Below are 25,558 nucleotides of genomic sequence, written 5' to 3'. Positions count from 1 at the left end.
GAAAAAAACAATTTAAAAAAAATATATATAAACCATAGTATGGAAAAAGGTTCATGTATTTGATAGACTTAGACATTCCTACTTTTAACTTGTCAAATGTATTTTTTTTTACCATGAAAAAACAATTTAAAAAAATATATATCTAAACCATAGCATTTCCATAAGAGTATAGACACATATTATTTTGCACACTCAATTATATTAGCAAAGTCAAATAAACCAAAGACAGAAGACTTTGCATCATTGATTTTATTTTTCACCCCAGGCTAAAAATGTTTGATCTGTAAAGAAAAAAAAATGTTGTAGCCTAGCCAAATACATTCCTTAAGCTCCCATAAATGTTTAACAATGGCAAGTATCAAGGTATTTTTCTGGCCCATAACAAGCAACCCTGTTCCCTGTTTCCAGTTCTGTTAATTTTCCATTGTCTAGAAAGGAAACAGATTGCGGTTCTTATAGGCACAATAACAATGCAAGATGTAAAACTAAGGTAATTGAAATAAGTGGAGGAATTACGCTTTAGTCTAGCAATAGTTGACTACAAGACTAATTAATCACATGACCTCTCACCTGTAGCCCTCCTTGCACTCGTCGCCGTTTTCTGTCCTGCAATCGGTCTTCTTCAGACCTTAGTGATTTAATGACAACATACATTCACTATGAAAACATTCATGTTGGTCTGTTGACCGTGAGTAAAACATTTTTTTTGTGATTTGTGATATTCAAAGCACTTACGGCATGGGGAAGTTCTGCAGGAGAGCGAGACACCACCATCTCCTAATTTGCAGCATGTTTTCCTTTGAAGAAGGAAATGCAGGAAGATGTTAATATCCATCCATCCATCCATTTTCTACCGCTTATTCCCTTCGGGGTCGCGAGGGGCGCTGGAGCCTATCTCAGCTACAATTGGGCGGAAGGCGGGGTACACCCTGGACAAGTCGCCACCTCATCGCAGAGATGTTAATATGTTGTAAAAAAAATAACACCTTGTACACTAAGCATAATGTGTCACGATTTACACATACCTCTCTGAAATCACAATTGGCCCCCATTACAATGTACAGAGTGTACTGTAAGCCAAGAGGTACTGCTTAATATAATGTCAGGCGTATTCCCAAGGATACATTTTTTTCAATACAAATTAATGTGGTTTTAATGTAGCAAGCAAACATTTTGACAGACAACAGCAATGCTATAACATGCTGATTTGGTCTTACCATCAAAACAAACACGCCACAGTTGTTGGAGGACCCTTGCTTTGTTAGGCCCTGAGGTGTGAACAATGTATTTTAATAAAAGTATGGCAAGAAAATAGTAAAAAGTTAGCAAATGCTATTATGTAATGTCTCACCTGGACATCATTCACACCAAGCTCTCTCCAGGGGCCAGAAGAGAGGCTGTGAGCAACGTGTCTGTACAAATAATAAGCGAAATAAAAGTCACTCAACTTCAATCAACTTTTGATTGAAAAGCACGCATAAACGCTTGGAACAAAGCCTGAACTGAATAAGGAAAAGGTTGGAACTTCAAATCAAAAAGTTTTGGCTCTATTTTGCACATCATTCAAATGAGAAATGTGACATTTCACACTTGATTTTATTTTTCGGTTGTTGCTTTCTACACTAGTAAATGATGACAGTAAGCAGAGACCTCATGGAGACTTCCCTAGTCTCCACAAGTTTTCAGCACACACTGCATACTGGGGACAGAAACTCCAAGACAGCCAGGAACAACTGGTAAAGTTAACTATTGTGCCACTGTGGTTATCTATGAATGTCACTCATATAATCATACACGTATTAAGACTTTGTTTTCTTCCACTAGCTGTCTCATGTCTTGGAGAGATGAGAGTAGAACCAGTCTATTCAGGTTTTTAGGGCACCTCCTGGACAGTGGTAGTTCTGTTTTAAACCACGTGTCCTTTGTTTGTTTTAATTAATGGTTCTGTTTTTATTTGATCTAAAATATTCCATTCCATATTCCAACTATTTTGATTCCTTAAACAGATGGAAACAGAACTATTTATCTTTTTTGAGACGGGCAGTTCTGTTTAAGCCTGTTTTGAAAACTTTTTGATTTGAAGTTCCAACCTTTTCCTTATTCAGTTCAGGCTTTGTTCCAAGCGTTTATGCGTGCTTTTCAATCAAAAGTTGATTGAAGTTGAGTGACTTTTATTTCGCTTATTATTTGTACAGACACGTTGCTCACAGCCTCTCTTCTGGCCCCTGGAGAGAGCTTGGTGTGAATGATGTCCAGGTGAGACATTACATAATAGCACTTGCTAACTTTTTACTATTTTCTTGCCATACTTTTATTAAAATACATTGTTCACACCTCAGGGCCTAACAAAGCAAGGGTGCTCAAACAACTGTGGCGTGTTTGTTTTGATGGTAAGACCAAATCAGCATGTTATAGCATTGCTGTTGTCTGTCAAAATGTTTGCTTGCTACATTAAAACCACATTAATTTGTATTGAAAAAAATGTATCCTTGGGAATACGCCTGACATTATATTAAGCAGTACCTCTTGGCTTACAGTACACTCTGTACATTGTAATGGGGGCCAATTGTGATTTCAGAGAGGTATGTGTAAATCGTGACACATTATGCTTAGTGTACAAGGTGTTATTTTTTTTACAACATATTAACATCTCTGCGATGAGGTGGCGACTTGTCCAGGGTGTACCCCACCTTCCGCCCAATTGTAGCTGAGATAGGCTCCAGCGCCCCTCGCGACCCCGAAGGGAATAAGCGGTAGAAAATGGATGGATGGATGGATATTAACATCTTCCTGCATTTCCTTCTTCAAAGGAAAACATGCTGCAAATTAGGAGATGGTGGTGTCTCGCTCTCCTGCAGAACTTCCCCATGCCGTAAGTGCTTTGAATATCACAAATCACAAAAAAAATGTTTTACTCACGGTCAACAGACCAACATGAATGTTTTCATAGTGAATGTATGTTGTCATTAAATCACTAAGGTCTGAAGAAGACCGATTGCAGGACAGAAAACGGCGACGAGTGCAAGGAGGGCTACAGGTGAGAGGTCATGTGATTAATTAGTCTTGTAGTCAACTATTGCTAGACTAAAGCGTAATTCCTCCACTTATTTCAATTACCTTAGTTTTACATCTTGCATTGTTATTGTGCCTATAAGAACCGCAATCGGTTTCCTTTCTAGACAGTGGAAAATGAACAGAACTGGAAACAGGGAACAGGGTTGCTTGTTATGGGCCAGAAAAATACCTTGATACTTGCCATTGTTAAACATTTATGGAAGCTTAAGGAATGTATTTGGCTAGGCTACAACATTGTTTTTTTCTTTACAGATCAAACATTTTTAACCTGGGGTGAAAAATAAAATCAATGATGCAAAGTATTCTGTCTTTGGTTTATTTGACTTAGCTAATATAATTGAGTGTGCAAAATAATATGTGTCTATACTCTTTTGGAAATGCTATGGTTTATATATAATTATTATTCTTTTTTTTTCATGGTAAATGCTATGGTTTATATATATATATATATATATATATATATATATATATATATATATATATATATATATATATATATATTTTTTTTTTTTTTTTTTTTCATGGTAAAAAAACACATTTGAGAAGTTAAAAGTAGGAATGTCTAAGTCTATCAAATACATGAACTTTTTTCCATATTCGGATCTCCGCCACCAGATGGAGCCCGCGGGCTCAACGTTGAGCCCGCCCACATTGAGGGAAAATAAGCCCCTCCTCGATCTGCGGGCTGCAGCCAGGGGTTACTCAATGGGCTCACCACTCGTGGGAGGGGCCATAGAGGTCGGGTGCATTGTGAGCTGGGCGGCAGCCGAAGGCAGGGCACTTGGCGGTCTGATCCTCGGCTACATAAGCTAGCTCTTGGGACGTGGAACGTCACCTCGCTGGGGGGAAGGAGCCCGAGCTAGTGCGCGAGGTAGATAAGTTCCGGCTGGATGTAGTCGGATTCACCTCGACGCACAGCAAGGGCTCTGGAACCAGTTCTCTCGAGAGGGGCTGGACTCTCTTCCACACTGGCGTTGCACGCAATGAGAGGCGACGAGCTGGGGTAGCAATTCTTGTTGCCCCCCGGCTCAAAGCCTGCACTTTGGAGTTCAACCCAGTGGACGAGAGGGTAGCCTCCCTCCGCCTTGCGGTGGGGGGACGGGTCCTGACTGTTGTTTGTGCTTACGCACCAAACAGCAGTTCAGAGTACCCACCCTTTTTGGATGCACTCGAGGGAGTACTGGAAAGTGCTCCGCCGGGTGATTCCCTTGTCCTACTGGGGGACTTCAACGCTCATGTTGGCAGCGACAGTGAAACCTGGAGAGGCGAGATCGGGAAGAATGGCCGCCCGGATCTGAACCCGAGTGGTGTTTTGTTATTGGACTTTTGTGCTCGTCACAGATTGTCCATAACAAACACCATGTTCAAACATAAGGGTGTCCATATGTGCACTTGGCACCAGGACACCCTGGGCCGCAGTTCCATGATCGACTTTGTAGTTGTTTCATCGGTTTTGCGGCCTCATGTTTTGGACACTCGGGTAAAGAGAGGGGCAGAGCTTTCTACTGATCACCACCTGGTGGTGACTTGGCTGCGATGGTGGGGGAGGATGCCGGACAGACCTGGCAGGCCCAAACGCATTGTGAGGGTCTGCTGGGAATGTCTGGCAGAGTCTCCTGTCAGAGAGAGTTTCAATTCCCACCTCCGGAAGAACTTTGAACATGTCACGAGGGAGGTGCTGGACATTGAGTCCGAGTGGACCATGTTCCACGCCTCTATTGTCGAGGCGACTGATTGGAGCTATGGCCGCAAGGTAGTTGGTGCCTGTCGTGGCGGTAATCCTAGAACCCGTTGGTGGACACCGGCGGTAAGGGATGCCGTCAAGCTGAAAAAGGAGTCCTATCGGGTTCTTTTGGCTCATAGGACTCCAGAGGCAGCGGACAGGTACGACAGGCCAAGCGGTATGCGGCTTCAGCGGTCGCAGTGGCAACAACTCGGACATGGGAGGAGTTCGGGAAGCCATGGAAAACGCCTTCCGGACGGCTTCGAAGCCATTCTGGACCACCATCCGCCGCCTCAGGAGGGTGAAGCAGTGCACTGTCAACACCGTCCGTGTATGGTGCGGATGGTGTTCTGCTGACCTCAACTGCGGATGTTGTGGATCGGTGGAGGGAATACTTCGAAGACCTCCTCAATCCCACCAACACGTCGTCCTATGAGGCAGCAGTGCCTGGGGAATCTGTGGTGGGCTCTTCCAATTCTGGGGGTGAGGTTGCTGAGGTAGTTAAAAAGCTCCTTGGTGGCAAGGCCCCGGGGGTGGATGAGACCCGCCCGGAGTTCCTTAAGGCTCTGGATGCTGTGGGGCTATCTTGGTTGACAAGACTCTGCAGCATCGCGTGGACATCGGGGGCGGTATCTCTGGATTGGCAGACCGGGGTGGTGGTTCCTCTCTTTAAGAGGGGAACCGGAGGGTGTGTTCCAACTATCGTGGGATCACACTCCTCAGTCTTCCCGGTAAGGTATATTCGGGTGTACTGGAGAGGAGGCTACGCCGGATAGTGGAACCTCGGATTCAGGAGGAACAGTGTGGTTTTCGTCCTGGTCGTGGAACTGTGGACCAGCTCTATACTCTCGGCAGGGTCCTTGAGGGTGCATGGGAGTTTGCCCAACCATTCTTCATGTGCTATGTGGACTTGGAGAAGGCATTCGACCGTGTCCCTCGGGAAGTACTGTGGAGAGTGCTCAGAGAGTATGGGGTATCGGACTGTCTGATTGTGGCGGTCCGCTCCCTGTACGATCAGTGTCAGAGCTTGGTCCGCATTGCCGGCAGTAAGTCGGACACGTTTCCAGTGAGGGTTGGACTCCGCCAAGGCTGCCCTTTGTCACCGATTCTCTTCATAACTTTAATGGACAGAATTTCTAGGCGCTGTCAAGGCGTTGAGGGGATCCGGTTTGGTGGCTGCAGGATTAGGTCTCTGCTTTTTGCAGATGATGTGATCCTGATGGTTTCATCTGGCCAGGATCTTCAGCTCTCACTGGATCGGTTCGCAGCCGAGTGTGAAGCAACTGGGATGAAAATTAGCACCTCCTAGTCAGAGTCCATGGTTCTCGCCCGAAAAAGGGTGGAATGCCATCTCCGGGTTGGGGAGGAGAACCTGCCCCAAGTGGAGGAGTTCAAGTACCTAGGAGTCTTGTTCACGAGTGAGGGAAGAGTGGACTGTGAGATCGACAGGCGGATTGGTGTGGCGTCTTCAGTAATGCGGACGCTGTATCGATCCGTTGTGGTGAAGAAGGAGCTGAGCCGGAAGGCAAAGCTCTCAATTTACCGGTCGATCTACGTTCCCATCGTCACCTATGGTCATGAGGGTGAGAATCTCTGCCATCCGGGGGGAGCTCAAAGTAAAGCCGCTGCTCCTCCACATCAAGAGGAGCCAGATGAGGTGGTTCGGGCATCTGGTCAGGATGCACCCAAACGCCTCCATAGGGAGATGTTTAGGGCACGTCCAACCGGTAGGAGGCCACGGGGAAGACCCAGGACACGTTGGGAAGACTATGTCCCCGAATGGCCTGGGAACGCCTCGGGAACCCCCGGGAGGAGCTGGACGAAGTGACTGGGGAGAGGAAAGTCTGGGCTTCCCTGCTTTGGCTGCTGCCCCCGCAACCCGACCTCGGATAAGCGGAAGAAGATGGATGGATGGCTGGATGGATGGATGGATGGATGGATGGATGGATGGATGGATGGATGGATGGATGGATAAACTACACCTGAAAAATGGCTAAAAAAATGCCTGTAATATTGAATCTATGCAAGTTTTACTAGAATCATTTGTTTTTGTAACGTTTGCAAATACAAAAATTAGGTTTTACTCACTATGACAGTTATTTAAACATAACTCCTAAACCACACTTTGAAAATGACTAATGGTGCCTTAAATTAATTAATTAATTAAATTCTTGTGAGTTTTACACGAAACATATGCTTTTTTAAGGCTTGCAAACACAAAAAGTTGTTTTTTACTCAATATGATATTAATGTTCTTAAAATCCTGAGATAATGCGAAAAAAGCAATAAAAATGTATTCCATCATAATTCCTCAACCAAAAATGCAAAATGTCTAAAAATACCTGTAATATTGAATCCATGTGAGTTTTACAGAATCAGTTGTTTTTGCAAGGTTTACAAATACAAAAATTAGGTTTTACTCACTATGACAGTAAACTGCCACACTCAATATACAGTTATTTAAACATAACTCCTAAACCACACTTTGAACATGGCTAATAATAACTTAAATAACTAATTATTGTGAGTTTTACACGAAACATATGCTTTTTTAAGTTAGCAAACACGAAAAGTTGTTTTTTACTCAATATGATATTAATGTTCTTAAAATCCTGAGATAATGCGAAAAAAGCAATAAAAATGTATTCCATCATAATTCCTCAACCAAAAATGCTAAATGTCTAAAAATGCCTGTAATATTGAATCCATGTGAGTTTTACAGAATCAGTTGTTTTTGTAAGGTTTGCAAAAACAATAATTAGGTTTTACTTACTATGACAGTAAACTGCCACACTCAATATGACAGTTATTTAAACATAACACCTAAACCACACTTGAAAAATGGCTGATAATGCCTTAAATAACTAATTCTTGTGAGTTTTACAAGAAACATATGCTTTTTTAAGGCTTGCAAACACAAAAAGTAGTTTTTTACTCAATATGATATTAATGTTCTTAAAATCCTGAGATAATGCGAAAAAAGCAATAAAAATGTATTCCATCATAATTCCTCAACCAAAAATGCAAAATGTCTAAAAATGCCTGTAATATTGAATCCATGTGAGTTTTACAGAATCAGTTGTTTTTGCAAGGTTTGCAAATACAAAAATTATGTTTTACTTACTATGACAGTAAACTGTCACACTCAATATGACAGTTATTTAAACATAACTCCTAAACCACACTTGAAAAATGGCTAATAATGCCTTAAATAGCTCATTCTTTTGAGTTTTACACGAAACATATGCTTTTTTAAGGCTTGCAAACACAAAAAGTTGTTTTTTACTCAATATGATATTAATGTTCTTAAAATCCTGAGATAATGCGAAAAAAGCAATAAAAATGTATTCCATCATAATTCCTCAACCAAAAATGCAAAATGTCTAAAAATGCCTGTAATATTGAATCCATGTGAGTTTTACAGAATCAGTTGTTTTTGTAAGGTTTGCAAAAACAATAATTAGGTTTTACTCACTATGACAGTAATTTGTCACACTCAATATGACAGTTATTTAAACATAACACCTAAACCACACTTGAAAAATGGCTGATAATGCCTTAAATAACTAATTCTTGTGAGTTTTACATGAAACATATGCTTTTTTAAGGCTTGCAAACACAAAAAGTAGTTTTTTACTCAATATGATATTAATGTTCTTAAAATCCTGAGATAATGCGAAAAAAGCAATAAAAATGTATTCCATCATAATTCCTCAACCAAAAATGCAAAATGTCTAAAAATGCCTGTAATATTGAATCCATGTGAGTTTTACAGAATCAGTTGTTTTTGCAAGGTTTGCAAATACAAAAATTATGTTTTACTTACTATGACAGTAAACTGTCACACTCAATATGACAGTTATTTAAACATAACTCCTAAACCACACTTTAAAAATGGCTGATAATGCCTTAAATAACTCATTCTTGTGAGTTTTACACTAAACATATGCTTTTTTAAGGCTTGCAAACACAAAAAGTAGTTTTTACTCAATATGACAGTAATGTTCTTAAAATCCTGAGATATTGCGAAAAAAGCAATACAAATTAATTTGATCATATTTCCTAAACAAAACATGAAAATTGTCTGAAAATGCCTGTGATATTGAATCCATGTGAGTTTTACAGAATCAGTTTTTTTTGCAAGGTTTGCAAATACAAAAATTAGGTTTTACTCACTATGACAGTAAACTGTCACACTCAAAATGACAGTTATTTAAACATAACTCATAAACTACACTTGGAAAAATGGCTAATAATGCCTTAAATAACTCATTCTTGTAAGTTTTACACGAAACATATGCTTTTTTAAGGCTTGCAAACACAAAAAGTTGTTTTTTACTCAATATGATATTAATGTTCTTAAAATCCTTTGATAATGCGAAAAAAGCACTAAAAATTTATTTTATCATATTTCCTAAACATAACATGAAAATTGTCTGAAAATGCCTGTAATATTGAATCCATGTGAGTTTTACTAGAATCAGTTGTTTTTGTAAGGTTTGCAAATACAAAACTTAGGTTTTACTTACTATGACAGTAAACTTCCACACTCAATATACAGTTATTTAAACATAACTCCTAAACCACACTTTGAAAATGGCTAATAATGCCTTAAATAACTAATTCTTGTGAGTTTTACACGAAACATATGCTTTTTTAAGGCTAGCAAACACAAAAAGTGTTTTTTTACTCAATATGATATTAATGTTCTTAAAATCCTGAGATAATGCGAAAAAAGCAATAAAAATGTATTCCATCATAATTCCTCAACCAAAAATGCAAAATGTCTAAAAATGCCTGTAATATTGAATCCATGTGAGTTTTACAGAATGAGTTGTTTTTGCAAGGTTTGCAAATACAAAAATTAGGTTTTACTTTCTATGACCGTAAACTGTCACACTCAATGACAGTTATTTAAACATAACTCCTAAACCACACTTGAAAAATGGCTGATAATGCCTTAAATAACTCATTCTTGTGAGTTTTACACGAAACATATGTTTTTTTAAGGCTTGCAAACACAAAAAGTTGTTTTTTACTCAATATGACAGTAATGTTCTTAAAATCCTGAGATATTGTGAAAAAAGCAATAAAAATTTATTTTATCATATTTCCTAAACAAAACATGACAATTGTCTGAAAATGCCTGTAATATTGAATCCATGTGAGTTTTACAGAATCAGTTTTTTTTGCAAGGTTTGCAAATACAAAAATTAGGTTTTACTCACTATGACAGTAAACTGTCACACTCAATATGACAGTTATTTAAAAATAACTCATAAACTACACTTTAAAAATGGCTAATAATGCCTTAAATAACTCATTCTTGTAAGTTTTACACGAAACATATGCTTTTTTAAGGCTTGCAAACAGAAAAAGTTGTTTTTTACTCAATATGATATTAATGTTCTTAAAATCCTTTGATAATGCGAAAAAAGCAATAAAAATATATTCCATCATTATTCCTCAACCAAACATGCAAAATGTCTAAAAATGCCTGTAATATTGAATCCATGTGAGTTTTACTAGAATCAGTTGTTTTTGTAAGGTTTGCAAATACAAAACTTAGGTTTTACTTACTATGACAGTAAACTGCCACACTCAATATACAGTTATTTAAACATAACTCCTAAACCACACTTTAAAAATGGCTAATAATGCCTTAAATAACTCATTCTTGTGAGTTTTACACGAAACGTATGCTTTTTTAAGGCTTGCAAACACAAAAAGTTGTTTTTTACTCAATATGATATTAATGTTCTTAAAATCCTGAGATAATGCAAAAAAAGCAATAAAAATGTATTCCATCATAATTCCTCTACCAAAAATGCTAAATGTCTAAAAATGCCTGTAATATTGAATCCATGTGAGTTTTACAGAATCAGTTGTTTTTGTAAGGTTTGCAAAAACAATAACTAGGTTTTACTCACTATGACAGTAATTTGTCACACTCAATATGACAGTTATTTAAACATAACACCTAAACCACACTTGAAAAATGGCTGATAATGCCTTAAATAACTAATTCTTGTGAGTTTTACACGAAACATATGCTTTTTTAAGGCTTGCAAACACAAAAAGTAGTTTTTTACTCAATATGATATTAATGTTCTTAAAATCCTGAGATAATGCGAAAAAAGCAATAAAAATGTATTCCATCATAATTCCTCAACCAAAAATGCAAAATGTCTAAAAATGCCTGTAATATTGAATCCATGTGAGTTTTACAGAATCAGTATGTTTTTGCAAGGTTTGCAAATACAAAAATTAGGTTTTACTTACTATGACAGTAAACTGTCACACTCAATATGACAGTTATTTAAACATAACTCCTAAACCACACTTGAAAAATGGCTGATAATGCCTTAAATAACTCATTCTTGTGAGTTTTACACTAAACATATGCTTTTTTACGGCTTGCAAACACAAAAAGTTGTTTTTACTCAATATGACAGTAATGTTCTTAAAATCCTGAGATATTGCGAAAAAAGCAATAAAAATTAATTTGATCATATTTCCTAAACAAAACATGAAAATTGTCTGAAAATGCCTGTGATATTGAATCCATGTGAGTTTTACAGAATCCGTTTTTTTTGCAAGGTTTGCAAATACAAAAATTAGGTTTTACTCACTATGACAGTAAACTGTCACACTCAATATGACAGTTATTTAAACATAACTCCTAAACCACACTTGAAAAATGGCTGATAATGCCTTAAATAACTAATTCTTGTAAGTTTTACACGAAAGATATGCTTTTTTAAGGCTTGCAAACGCAAAAAGTTGTTTTTTACTCAATATGATATTAATGTTCTTAAAATCCTGATATAATGCGAAAAAAGCAATAAAAATGTATTCCATCATAATTCCTCAACCAAAAATGCAAAATGTCTAAAAATGCCTGTAATATTGAATCCATGTGAGTTTTACAGAATCAGTTGTCTTTGCAAGGTTTGCAAATACAAAAATTAGGTTTTACTTACTATGACAGTAAACTGTCACACTCAATATGACAGTTATTTAAACATAACTCCTAAACCACACTTGAAAAATGGCTGATAATGCCTTAAATAACTCATTCTTGTGAGTTTTACAAGAAACATATGCTTTTTTAAGGCTTACAAACACAAAAAGTTGTTTTTTACTCAATACGATATTAATGTTCTTAAAATCCTTTGATAATGCGAAAAAATCAATAAAAACATATTCCATCATTATTCCTCAACCAAACATGCAAAATGTCTAAAAATGCCTGTAATATTGAATCCATGTGAGTTTTACTAGAATCAGTTGTTTTTGTAAGGTTTGCAAATACAAAACTTAGGTTTTACTTACTATGACAGTAAACTGCCACACTCAATATACAGTTATTTAAACATAACTCCTAAACCACACTTTGAAAATGGCTAATAATAACTTAAATAACTAATTCTTGTGAGTTTTACACGAAACATATGCTTTTTTAAGTTAGCAAACACGAAAAGTTGTTTTTAATCCAACTTTTTTTATTGGCATTTTCAAATACAGAAAAAAGTGCAAGTCGAAACAGTACAATTTTAAAGTCAGAAAATTCTTCACACCCTTTCCCTTAAAACCCAAATCCCCACCCACCCTCCCACCCCACTCAGGTCACACCAACAAGGGACATATGGCACAATCATATAACAAGTAAGACGACAAAGACAGACATCCTCACATACACACACACATACGAGGCCAGAGACAGACAAACAGGCTGAAAGGAGAGAAAGGGAGGAAATAAAATAAAAATAAAATAAAATACAATTAAATTAAAATAATAATAATAAATAAAAAGGGAGATTATTCCTCATCTGCGTCTGGGGATAAATCAAGAGAGTTGACAAACAGCAAGAAAGGACTCCATGAGCTTTCAAACGCTTGAGCCGAGCCTTTTAGCGAAAACCTAAGTTTTTCTAGTTTTAGATTGTAGAGAACCTCTCTAATCCATCGGCCGTGTGATGGGGGACGAGCCAGCTTCCAATTAAACAAAATCAATCGCCTGGCCAGCAAGGTCGTAAAAGCAACAGCGCGTTTTAATGATACCGGGCACATGTTATCGGGGCATACGCCAAAAATGGCTGATAATGGGTTGGGGGGAAAGTTTTGACCGTATGCTTTCCCGATCGTGTCAAAAATATCCTCCCAAAAGGAACATAATTTAGAGCAGGACCAGAACATATGGACATGGTCGGCCGGAGATTGTTTGCATCTATTGCAGGTATTGCTAACAGTGGGGTAGATTTTGGATAGTTTGGAGTTAGTGTAATGAATTTTATGGATTACTTTGCATTGGATGAGATTATGGCGGGCACATATTGAGGAGGAGTGAACCAGTTTCAGGGCAGAGTCCCAGTGTTGGTCGGATATGTTGGTATTAAGATCGCTCTCCCACGAGGCTCTTATCACTGATAGAGAGTTTGGAGCAACTGAACTTAAAGAGGTATATAACACAGAGATACATTTTTTATGATTAGGGCTCAACGATAACAATGTATCTATAAGAGTTTCCGGAGGACGATTCGGAAAGTGTGGGAACTGTTTCTTTACGAAGTCCCTCGCCTGAAAAAAACGAAAAAGGTGGGAGTTCGGCAAATCGTATTTGGAAGAGAGTTCAGTGAAGGATGAGAACACTCCGTCTGCATAGAGGTCTTTCACAGTGGTGATGCCATGATCGTGCCAAGTCATGAATGCGGGGTCAGTACGGGAAGGTTTAAATAATTGGTTTTTAAGTAGCGGGGTCAATATAGATGGGCCCTGAAACCCCAAGTGTTTACGTAGCTGGTTCCATATTTTAATGGAGATCGATACAATGGTGTTTGCGCCTTCAATTTTAAATGGGAAAGGGAGTGATGAGCATAAGCAAGAGTGCAATGAGGAGTGTGGGATCGCCGTTTCGAGGGATACCCAGGCCGGGAGGGTCTGAGAGCCTCCATCCATCCAGTATAGGAGTTTCTGTACGTTAGCCGCCCAATAGTATTGTCTAAAATTGGGGAGTGCAAGCCCTCCCTCAGATTTGTGGGATTGTAGGACCGACTTGCGGATTCGGGCCGATCCGGCCCCCCATAAAAATTTGGATATTGATTTGTCTAATTTATCGAAAAATGATTTAGTAATAAATATGGGGATATGTTGAAAAAGGTAGAGGAATTTAGGCAGAGTGATCATCTTGATCAGATTGATCCGGCCGGCGAGAGAAAGTGGTAAAACAGACCAGCGGGCAAAGTTCTTCTCCATCTTTTCAATTAGAGGTAAAAAATTTGCCCGGAGCATATCAGACATAGCCGGAGTAATAAGGATTCCCAAGTAATGAATCCCGTCATGTGCCCATTTGAATGCTGCTAAAGATCGTGGTAACTGTTTAGCTAAGGAATTAATCGGAAACAGCTCACTTTTTTGGTAGTTAAGTTTGTAGCCCGAGTGTGTGCCAAACCGCTCCAGAATGTCAAATATTACCGGGAGCGAGCTAGCAGGGTCCGAGATGTACAAGAGCAGGTCATCCGCATAAAGCGAGACTTTGTGTAGCGTGTCCGACCGGGTGATACCTTTAAAGCCTGCCTCCGCGCGCAGCCAAAGAGCAAGGGGTTCTATCGCAATAGCAAACAGTAATGGAGACAACGGGCAACCTTGTCTAGTGCCTCTTTTAAGAAAAATTGGGGCGGATAGTGTATTATTTGTACGTACCGAAGCTACCGGGGACGAGTACAAAAGTTTAACCCAGAGAATGAAATCCTCATTAAAACCAAACCGACCCATCGCTTCAAATAGATACTCCCATTCAACCCTGTCAAAGGCTTTCTCCGCATCGAGGGATACTACCACCTCCGGGGTCGAGGGGTTTGGCGAATGGATAATGTTTAGGAGGCGCCGAGTGTTGTGTGAGGATTGCCGGCCTAGCATAAAACCTGTTTGATCCAACGAGATGATAGAAGGCATCACCCTTTGGAGCCGGAGAGCGAGAACCTTGGATAGAATTTTTAGATCTACATTTAAGAGCGAAATTGGTCTATAGCTGCTGCAAAGCAGGGGGTCTTTTTCTTTTTTTAGGATGAGAGAAATGGTGGCCCTCGATAAGGTTTCTGGGAGGCGATGTTGCAGAAAAGCTTCATTATACATGTCTCTTAGAGCCGGAGCAAGAACACTGGAGAAAGTTTTGTAATATTCTGCACTAAAGCCATCCGGGCCGGGTGATTTATTGCTCTGTAATGATTTGATGGCTTCCGTAATCTCAATGACACTAATGGGCTGGCCCAGGCCCCTCGCAGCCCCACATTCTATCTGGGGGAATGTTGTATCGCTAAACAGTTCATCTGAGGAAGGGGGGCAGTCTGAGGTATATAATGTTGTATAAAATGCAGCAAATGTTTCATTAATCTTAGCTGGATCAGTATGTAGTTCTCCTGTGTTAGAGCGAATAGACGTGATTAGTCTCGAAGATGCTTCCTCCCTGACCCGGTGGGCTAAGAGCCTGCCAGCTTTTTCCCCAGATTCAAAAAATCGTTGTCTGGATTTGAGCAGTTGTAATTTCGCTCTATTGACAGACATAAGGTCAAAGTCAGTTTGTAGGCGAAGGCGTTCTTTATATAGTGTCGGGTCTGGGTTTGAAGCGTACTTATCGTCAAGATCCTTAATCTTGCGGAGCAGCTCAGTGATTTGAATGGTCTCTGTCTTATTTAGGTTTGAAACAAAAGATATAAGTTGACCTCTAATATAGGCTTTAGATGCCTCCCACAGTATACCTCTTCTGATTTCTGGCGAGTCGTTCAGTTCGAAAAAACACTTAATTTGATCTTGTAGGAAATTCTTATAGCGGTCTTCTGCTAATAAGGCTGAGTTGAATCGCCATTGTTTAAGGGGTCTAGGTTGAGTGTCCATATTGATGTCTACTGAGGTGGGGGCATGATCCGAGATTACAATACTATGGTAATTACATGTTTTGGTTTTGGAAAGTAGTCTATTGTCGAGAAGAAAGAAGTCTATCCGAGTGTAAGTGTGATGTACATGGGAGAAATAGGAAAATTGTTTAATTGTAGGGGAGGCATGTCTCCATGGGTCTGTAAGACCTAACTGTTTAGCGAAAGTATCAAGTGTTTTAGCTGAATTAGATAAGGGAGCCAGTTTGTTAGATGATCGATCCAGTACAGGATCCTGTACCAGGTTAAAGTCCCCGCCCATAATGATAAAATGGTTTCCAATGTTCGGAAATGATGTAAACAGTTTAGTCACATAAGAGCTGTCATCCCAGTTGGGTCCATAAACGCTAGCGAGTATGACTGGGGTGCCTTGCAGCTTTCCGGACACAATAATATAACGACCAGCCGGGTCTGCTACAATTTGATTGAGTTCGAACGAAATATTTTTACGAATAAGGATAGCTGTGCCCCTGGCCCTTTCGTTGAATTTTGAATGGAAAATATGGCTGATCCAGCCTCTTTTAAGTCGTGAAATCTCTCTGTTGCGAAGGTGGGTCTCCTGAATGAAAAATATATCTCCTTTGAGGTTTTGCAAATGGGTCAAGACCCTCCCTATTTTAGTGGCGCTCCCCACTCCCCTCACATTCCATGAAACAAATCTAAGTGTATTACTGGCGCTTGTCATACCTCACCATGTCCAACTAGGAGAGCAGAACGGGCTGATGTATACACGCGGGTCAGGAGGGGGGCTGATGCATGATAACTGGAAACTGCAGAGAGTACTGGTAAGAGGGGGGGATGAAACAGAAGCGTGAGAGGAAGGAATGAGGAGATAAACAAACCCATAAAAACACATACATATAGAAAACACAACAGACTCACACACATACTCGCAGGCACAACAACATACAACAATGCCAGGTGGGTTAAACCTGGGAACCACCTACAGGGCCATTGTCCCAGGACCTGAGAACCCCATTGTCGAAACTGAACCTTAAGTGTCCTTTTCACAGCAGTGCGCTGTCCTCGCGCCTGCGTGGACGTATCCATATCGGCTTCCGGTTTTTTCCACCTCCCGAGACCAATAGATTGGCTCCAACTGAGTCAGAACATTTTAAAGTGCATCAAAACTGCAATATATTTCCTCAAGAAACATAGTACCCAGTACTAAGATAACTTCAGAAAGCGAGAAAAAACTTATAAAAGTGTAAACAACTCAAAAAACATATAGCAACCTAAAGTACAAGTGGTGCCATGTACATATACATATATACACACACCTATATACATATGTATACATACATACACACACACCCATGCATGAACGTGCATACCATCATGGGTGTGTGGGTAAGGAATAACAGTAACCAACCAAGAGATAAGTAGGTCAGCGGTTAGGTCAAATACCAACAGAAAAAGTTAACCACAGTGCAGAAATATATATCTATTAGAACATGTTAAATAAATGTAAAGGGGAGACCAAATAATTTGCGTGTCGATGTAGCAAAATAAAACATAATTACCAATATTGCGGGTTGTTTAAACAATGCTGATAAATGTATATTAACCAGGTTAGCTCTAGAATGTCAGTATAATATATTAGCTGAAAGGTTAAACAAAGAGTGAATGAAAGTGGATCCAATGAGTGACCACCCAGATGTAATATTCACGGTCAGGCCTGGAGTTGGCGATATGTTAGGATGGTTAACCGTGATAAAGCAGGCAATGATTGTTAAGGTTGGTGCCGGCAGTGTAGGCTCCAGACATGGCTGCAGTTAGCCAAGCTAGCGCCGTCCTGCCATGCACTGTAGGATAGTCACATCGTATCAAACAAAGTTTCAATAAAGTCATACCAACTGAGATTACTCTTTTGAATGTTCTTGGCTGCGTTGATTGTGGGATTTGACGAAATCTTGGGCGTCTTTGAGAGATGCGAGTCGTCGTCTCTTTCCACCTTCGGTTGAAACCATTAGCTTGGCCGGATAGTGGAGTGCTGGTTTGAGGCCCAGATTGTAGAGATCCCTCATGACGTCCCGGTACACGGCCCGCTGTTCCAGTATTTCAGGGCAGTAGTCTTCAAAGATGTGTATCGGTGAGTCCTTGTACTTTAGTTTGCCCCTGCGTTTCCGAGCTTCCCGCACCACCAGCTCCCTCGTCTGGAATCGGTGGAAGCATATCACGATAGCACGCGGTCTCTCACCGGGGCCTGGCTTTGCTGTTAGCGAGCGGTGGGCACGGTCCAGCTCCGGGGTCGACGACAGCGTGTGTTCACCCAAGACTTCGACCAGCAGTTGAGAGAAGAACGTTGTTGGGTTTGGACCTTCGATGTTTTCGGGTACGCCGACAATTCTTATGTTGTTCCGACGACTTCTGCTCTCCAAGTCTATTAGCTTAGCTTTTAGCCTCGCGTTCTCCTCGGTTACGAATGTTAGCTTGGTGTTCATAGCCAGCATATCCTGGCTGGTTGTGTCGGCAAACAGTTCTAGTGAGGAGAGACGCTTCTGGTTTTCCAGAAGTGTGGTCTGAATACAGTCCAGCGTGTTGTTGAGTTTGGAAAAGGCGGAGTTAAACTCCGACGAGAGAGAAGTCTTGTGGTCCGCTAGCATTGTAGTTAGCGTAGCCATGATGGTACTTGCCGCCAGATCCTCCTTCCTTTGCTCCTCCTTTTTGGCTCTGTTAGACATTTTCTCATTTAGCGCGAAAAGGTATTAGTACTATTAAAACGTTAGTAGCAGTTACTGCATTCAGTCGAGCTATACAGAATGGTAGGAGTGAAATTTGCGGGAGCGTGAAAAAAGTGCGACTACTCCATCTTGTCGCCAACCGGAAGTCCTTCACGAAAAGTTGTTTTTTACTCAATATGATATTAATGTTCTTAAAATCCTGAGATAATGCGAAAAAAGCAATAAAAATGTATTCCATCATAATTCCTCAACCAAAAATGCAAAATGTCTAAAAATGCCTGTAATATTGAATCCATGTGAGTTTTACAGAATCAGTTGTTTTTGCAAGGTTTGCAAATACAAAAATTAGGTTTTACTTACTATGACAGTAAACTGTCACACTCAATATGACAGTTATTTAAACATAACTCCTAAACCACACTTGAAAAATGGCTGATAATGCCTTAAATAACCCATTCTTGTGAGTTTTACACGAAACATATGCTTTTTTAAGGCTTTCAAACACAAAAAGTAGTTTTTTTACTCAATATGACAGTAATGTTCTTAAAATCCTGAGATATTGCGAAAAAAGCACTAAAAATTTATTTTATCATATTTCCTAAACAAAACATGAAAATTGTCTGAAAATGCCTGTAATATTGAATCCATGTGAGTTTTACAGAATCAGTTGTTTTTGTAAGGTTTGCAAATACAAAACTTAGGTTTTACTTACTATGACAGTAAACTGCCACACTCAATATGACAGTTATTTAAACATAACTCATAAACTACACTTTAAAAATGGCTAATAATGCCTTAAATAACTCATTCTTGTAAGTTTTACACGAAACATATGCTTTTTTAAGGCTTACAAACACAAAAAGTTGTTTTTTACTCAATATGATATTAATGTTCTTAAAATCCTTTGATAATGCGAAAAAAGCAATAAAAACATATTCCATCATTATTCCTCAACCAAACATGCAAAATGTCTAAAAATGCCTGTAATATTGAATCCATGTGAGTTTTACTAGAATCAGTTGTTTTTGTAAGGTTTGCAAATACAAAACTTAGGTTTTACTTACTATGACAGTAAACTTCCACACTCAATATACAGTTATTTAAACATAACTCCTAAACCACACTTTGAAAATGGCTAATAATGCCTTAAATAACTAATTCTTGTGAGTTTTACACGAAACATATGCTTTTTTAAGGCTAGCAAACACAAAAAGTGGTTATTTACTCAATATGATATTAATGTTCTTAAAATCCTGAGATAATGCGAAAAAAGCAATAAAAATGTATTCCATCATAATTCCTCAACGAAAAATGCAAAATGTCTAAAAATGCCTGTAATATTGAATCCATGTGAGTTTTACAGAATGAGTTGTTTTTGCAAGGTTTGCAAATACAAAAATTAGGTTTTACTTACTATGACCGTAAACTGTCACACTCAATGACAGTTATTTAAACATAACTCCTAAACCACACTTGAAAAATGGCTGATAATGCCTTAAATAACTCATTCTTGTGAGTTTTACACGAAACATATGTTTTTTTAAGGCTTGCAAACACAAAAAGTAGTTTTTTACTCAATATGACAGTAATGTTCTTAAAATCCTGAGATATTGCGAAAAAAGCAATAAAAATTTATGTTATCATATTTCCTAAACAAAACATGAAAATTGTCTGAAAATGCCTGTAATATTGAATCCATGTGAGTTTTACAGAATCAGTTTTTTTTGCAAGGTTTGCAAATACAAAAATTAGGTTTTACTCACTATGACAGTAAACTGTCACACTCAATGTGACAGTTATTTAAAAATAACTCATAAACTACACTTTAAAAATGGCTAATAATGCCTTAAATAACTCATTCTTGTAAGTTTTACACGAAACATATGCTTTTTAAAGGCTTGCAAACAGAAAAAGTTGTTTTTTACTCAATATGATATTAATGTTCTTAAAATCCGTTGATAATGCGAAAAAAGCAATGAAAATATATTCCATCATTATTCCTCAACCAAACATGCAAAATGTCTAAAAATGCCTGTAATATTGAATCCATGTGAGTTTTACTAGAATCAGTTGTTTTTGTAAGGTTTGCAAATACAAAACTTAGGTTAAACTTACTATGACAGTAAACTGCCACACTCAATGTACAGTTATTTAAACATAACTCCTAAACCACACTTGAAAAATGGCTGATAATGCCTTAAATAACTCATTCTTGTGAGTTTTACACGAAACATGTGCTTTTTTTAAGGCTTGCAAACACAAAACGTAGTTTTTTACTCAATATGACAGTAATGTTCTTAAAATCCCGAGATAATGCGAAAAAAGCAATACAAATTTATTTTATTATATTTTCCTAAAGAAAACATGCAAAATGTCAAAAAATGCCTGTAATAATGAATCCATGTGAGTTTTACTAGAATCAGTTGTTTTTGTAAGGTTTGCAAATACAAAATATAGGTTTTACTCATAGTGACAGTATAACTGTCACACTCAATATGAAGGTTATTTAAACATCAATCCGAAACCACACATTCAAAATGGCTAATAATGCCTGGACAAATGTATTTTTGTGAGTTTTACTGGAAAAAAAATATTTTGTAAGATTTGTAAAGACACAAGTTAGATTTTTTTTACTCAATATGACAGTATAACTGTCATACTAAATATGAAAGTTATATAAACATAACTCCAAAACCAAACATGCATTATGTCTAGAAATTCCTGTAATATTGAATCTATGTGAGTTTTACTAGAATCAGTTGTTTTTGTAAGGATTGGAAATACAAAATATAGGTTTTACTCATAATGACAGTATAACTGCCACACTCAATATGACAGTTATTTAAACATAACTCCTAAACTACACAGGGGTTGACAAATCCTACTCCACCTCCTAGTGGTGCACTCCCAGGAAACGCCAAGTAGGGGTTGCCTGTGAGAGTTGTGAATGGTGGAGGCCTCACCAGGCCGTCACGGTAGCCAAGAAGGTCTCACAGCTCTCCAGAAACACCAAAATTAGAATCTTCAATACAAATGTAAAATATGTCTTTCTTTATGGCTGTGAAACCTGGGAAACCACCAAATCAATCATTCGAAAACTACAAGTGTTTATTAACAACTCTCATACATACTGAGGATTTGGTGGCCCAACAAGATATCAAATGTAGACCTGTGGAGACACATGAACCAAAAGCAAATTCAAAATGAAACCAAAAGCAGAAAGTGGGGATGTATCGGCCATACCCTTAGGAAGGATCCGAGAGACATAGCAAGACAAGCCCTGGACTCTATCCCTCAAGGCAAGAGGAAGCCAGGGGGACCAAAACTCAACTGGAGGCGGTCCACTCTTGATGAACTGACCAAGATGGAGTCTCCTGGCAAGAAGCGAAGACAATCGCACAGAAGAGAGTGAGGTGGAGATCCATGATAGACGCCCTATGCTCCCAACGGGGCCAAGAGGATTAAACATAAACTGCCACCTTACCGTGGTAGAGGAGTTTGCGTGTCCCAATGATCCTAGGAGCTATGTTGTCCGGGGGCTTCCATGGCCCCTGGTAGGGTCTCCCAAGACAAACAGGTCCTAGGTGAGGGATCAGACAAAGAGCAGCTCGAAGACTTCTATGGGAATGCATCAACAAGGACTCAGATTTCCCTCGCCCGGATGCGGGTCACCGGGGCCCCACTCTGGAGCCATGCCCGGAGTTGGGGCACGATGGCGAGCGCCTGGTGGCCTGGCCTGTCCCCATGGGGGCACAGCCAGAAGAGGCAACTTGGGCCCCCCCTCCATTGGGCTCACCACTCATGGGAGGGGCCATAGAGGTCGGGTGCATTGTGAGCTGGGCGGAAGCCGAAGGCAGGGCACTTGGCGGTCTGATCTTTGGCTACATAAGCTAGCTCTTGGGACGTGGAACGTCACCTCGCTGGGGGGGGGAGGAGCCCGAGCTAGTGCGCGAGGTAGAGAAGTTCCGGCTGGATATAGTCGGACTCACCTCGACGCACAGCAAGGGCTCTGGACAGGCACGTGCACACATAGGGCCCTATGGGTGCCAGAGCCCCTGCCCTTTTTTGCCTCGTCTTAAAAAGTGCCCTCTGCCTGTGTGTGTGGTTTTTTTTCTTTTTTCTTTAAACAACATTAATAAATTCCTGTCAGGGATGTAAAAAAAAAAAAAAAAAAAAAAAAAAAAACAGTGGTACAAAAACTCCACGTTTTCTTGTAATACCGGGTTGTTTGAGCCTACCGCTTCCGCCAGAGAGACCAAATGCCCCTGGCTGCAGCCCGCAGATCGAGGAGGGGCTAAACGTTTAACCCATGGGTTCACCCCCGCGGGCTCCATCTGGTGGCGGAGATCCGGCAGATTCTCAAACGTCATTATATATAAAGCTCCGGGAGTCGCAAACGGCAACAATCCATGCTGCAGTTCACCCCGGACTGCACTACACTGCACTGAGTTTGACGGTTGAATGCTGATTGGCTGTTACTTGCATGAATATTTTAATGATCGACTTGTTTGTCTATACATACATTAGTTTATAATGTACAATATCGAAGTTGGTCTTTATTCGTTTCGAAACCGGGTTGCTTTCGCGGTTCAAGGTAGTAACCCCTAACTGCAGCCTGCAGATCGAGGAGGGGCTTACATTTTCGCTAAATGTGGACTGGTCTAAACTTTTAAACGTTTAGCCCCTCCTCGATCTGCGGGCTGCAGCCAGGGGTTACTCAGAGAGAGAGAGAGAGGGCGAGTGAGTGAGTAAGTGAGAGGAGAGAGAGCCATGTTACTGCGCCCCTGAGACGTGACAGTGGAGCAACTTGAACCTGTGAGTTATGGTCTAGTCGCCGTCCACTTATTCAGCATCTAATATGGGTAATATTTCAGAAAAACGCTGTATTTTTCTATTAGTCAATGTGTCAGCTTCTGTTTTTGCCGGACGTCGGAGCACGGCGCATCAATTGAGCACGGCACATCAAGTCCGCACAGAGCAGAGCGGATCGTGCGGGACAGGAAGTAATGTACAAAATAAAACACCGGGTTAATTTTCAAAATAAAATGCACTGTGTTTACGGCGGATCACATTTCTCTCACAGTAGAGTTTTAGATATAAGGTTATTGTGACTTTGCTATTACTGTGTGGGTTAACAAAATAATAATAATAATAATGATAATAATAACAATAATAATAAGAAGAACAATGATAATGATAATAATAATAATAATTATTATTATTATTATTAATAATGATAATCATTTCCGCATTCTGGGGATATAAGATGTAGGTTATATGTTAGGAATATTGCCATCTGTATTCAAACTTGATTCATGTTGATTATGCCTGCCAAAAAAATTATTATGCCAAAAAAAGAAAGGATACAGCCCTCTACTGGCCCCTGGTCCATATATTTGGCCCTGTATTGCATTTCAGTTGTTTAGTCTGAGCATTAAGTGAGATAGACCATAAGTTACAACTTGATGGTGTTTTCATCAAGTTAAGGGAAGAAGGACAGATTTTCACATTGAAGTTTTTTCCATATGGGTATTTATTTTTGTATTTTTTTTTCAAAGTTCATGTTGCACTGTTCAATGTTCAATATTAAAGTGCTTATCTTTAACAATAAATAGCCTAATAATAAACCGGTGTTTTGTTGCTTTTCATGTCTTCCAAGCCTATGATAATGTGAATTAACTCATTATGACCATAATTTGTTGACACAAAAGAAATGGCAATCACTTTTACCTACAAAGGACACACAGCTAAGTAGCTAGCTTCCTAATAGCAAATTTAATTTTACATTAATTTCCATATTGTGTAAAGGACCAAAAAAAAAATTCCTGCCCTTTTCTGACTTTGAGCCCCTGCCCCTCTATAATCATGTGCACGTCCCTGGCTCTGGAACCAGTTCTCTCGAGAGGGGCTGGACTCTCTTCCACACTGGCGTTGCACGCAATGAGAGGCGACGAGCTGGGGTAGCAATTCTTGTTGCCCCCCGGCTCAAAGCCTGCACTTTGGAGTTCAACCCAGTGGACGAGAGGGTAGCCTCCCTCCGCCTTGGGGTGGGGGGACAGGTCCTGACTGTTGTTTGTGCTTACGCACCAAACAGCAGTTCAGAGTACCCACCCTTTTTGGATGCACTCGAGGGAGTACTGGAAAGTGCTCCCCCGGGTTATTACCTTGTCCTACTGGGGGACTTCAACGCTCATGTTGGCAGCGACAGTGAAACCTGGAGAGGCGTGATTGTGAAGAATGGCCGAGTGAACCGAATGAACCAGAGTGGTGTTTTGTTATTGGACTTTTGTGCTCGTCACAGATTGTCCATAACAAACACCATGATCAAACATAAGGGTGTCCATATGTGCAATTGGCACCAGGACACCCTGGGCCGCAGTTCCATGATCGACTTTGTAGTTGTTTCATCGGATTTGCGGCCTCATGTTTTGGACACTCGGGTAAAGAGATGGGCAGATGGTGGTGACTTGGCTGCGATGGTAGGGGAGGATGCCGGACAGACCTGGCAGGCCCAAACGCATTGTGAGGGTCTGCTGGGAATGTCTGGCAGAGTGTCCTGTCAGAGAGAGTTTCAATTCCCACCTCCGGAAGAACTTTGAACATGTCATGAGGGAGGTGCTGAGCATTGAGTCCAAGTGGACCATGTTCCACGCCTCTATTGTCGAGGCGGCTGATTGGAGCTATGGCCGCAAGGTAGTTGGTGCCTGTCGTGGCGGTAATCCTAGAATCCGTTGGTGGACACCGGCGGTAAGGGATGCCGTCAAGCTGAAGAAGGAGTCCTATCGGGTTCTTTTGGCTCATAGGACTCCAGAGGCAGCGGACAGGTACCGACAGGCCAAGCGGTATGCGGCTTCAGCGGTCGCAGTGGCAAAAACTCATGGGACATGGGAAGAGTTCGGGGAGGCCATGGAAAACGCCTTCCGGACGGCTTCGAAGCAATTCTGGACCACCATCCGCCGCCTCAGGAGGGTGAAGCAGTGCACTGTCAACACCGTGTATGGTGCGGATGGTGTTCTGCTGACCTCAACTGCGGATGTTGTGGATCGGTGGAGGGAATACTTCGAAGACCTCCTCAATCCCACCAACACGTCTTCCTATGAGGCAGCAGTGCCTGGGGAATCTGTGGTGGGCTCTTCCAATTCTGG

The sequence above is a fragment of the Entelurus aequoreus genome, linkage group LG20 (genome assembly GCF_033978785.1).
Source record: "Entelurus aequoreus isolate RoL-2023_Sb linkage group LG20, RoL_Eaeq_v1.1, whole genome shotgun sequence".
NCBI lineage: Eukaryota > Metazoa > Chordata > Actinopteri > Syngnathiformes > Syngnathidae > Entelurus > Entelurus aequoreus.
The sequence above is the reverse complement of the archived record's forward strand: the minus strand, read 5'-3'. Positions refer to the sequence as shown.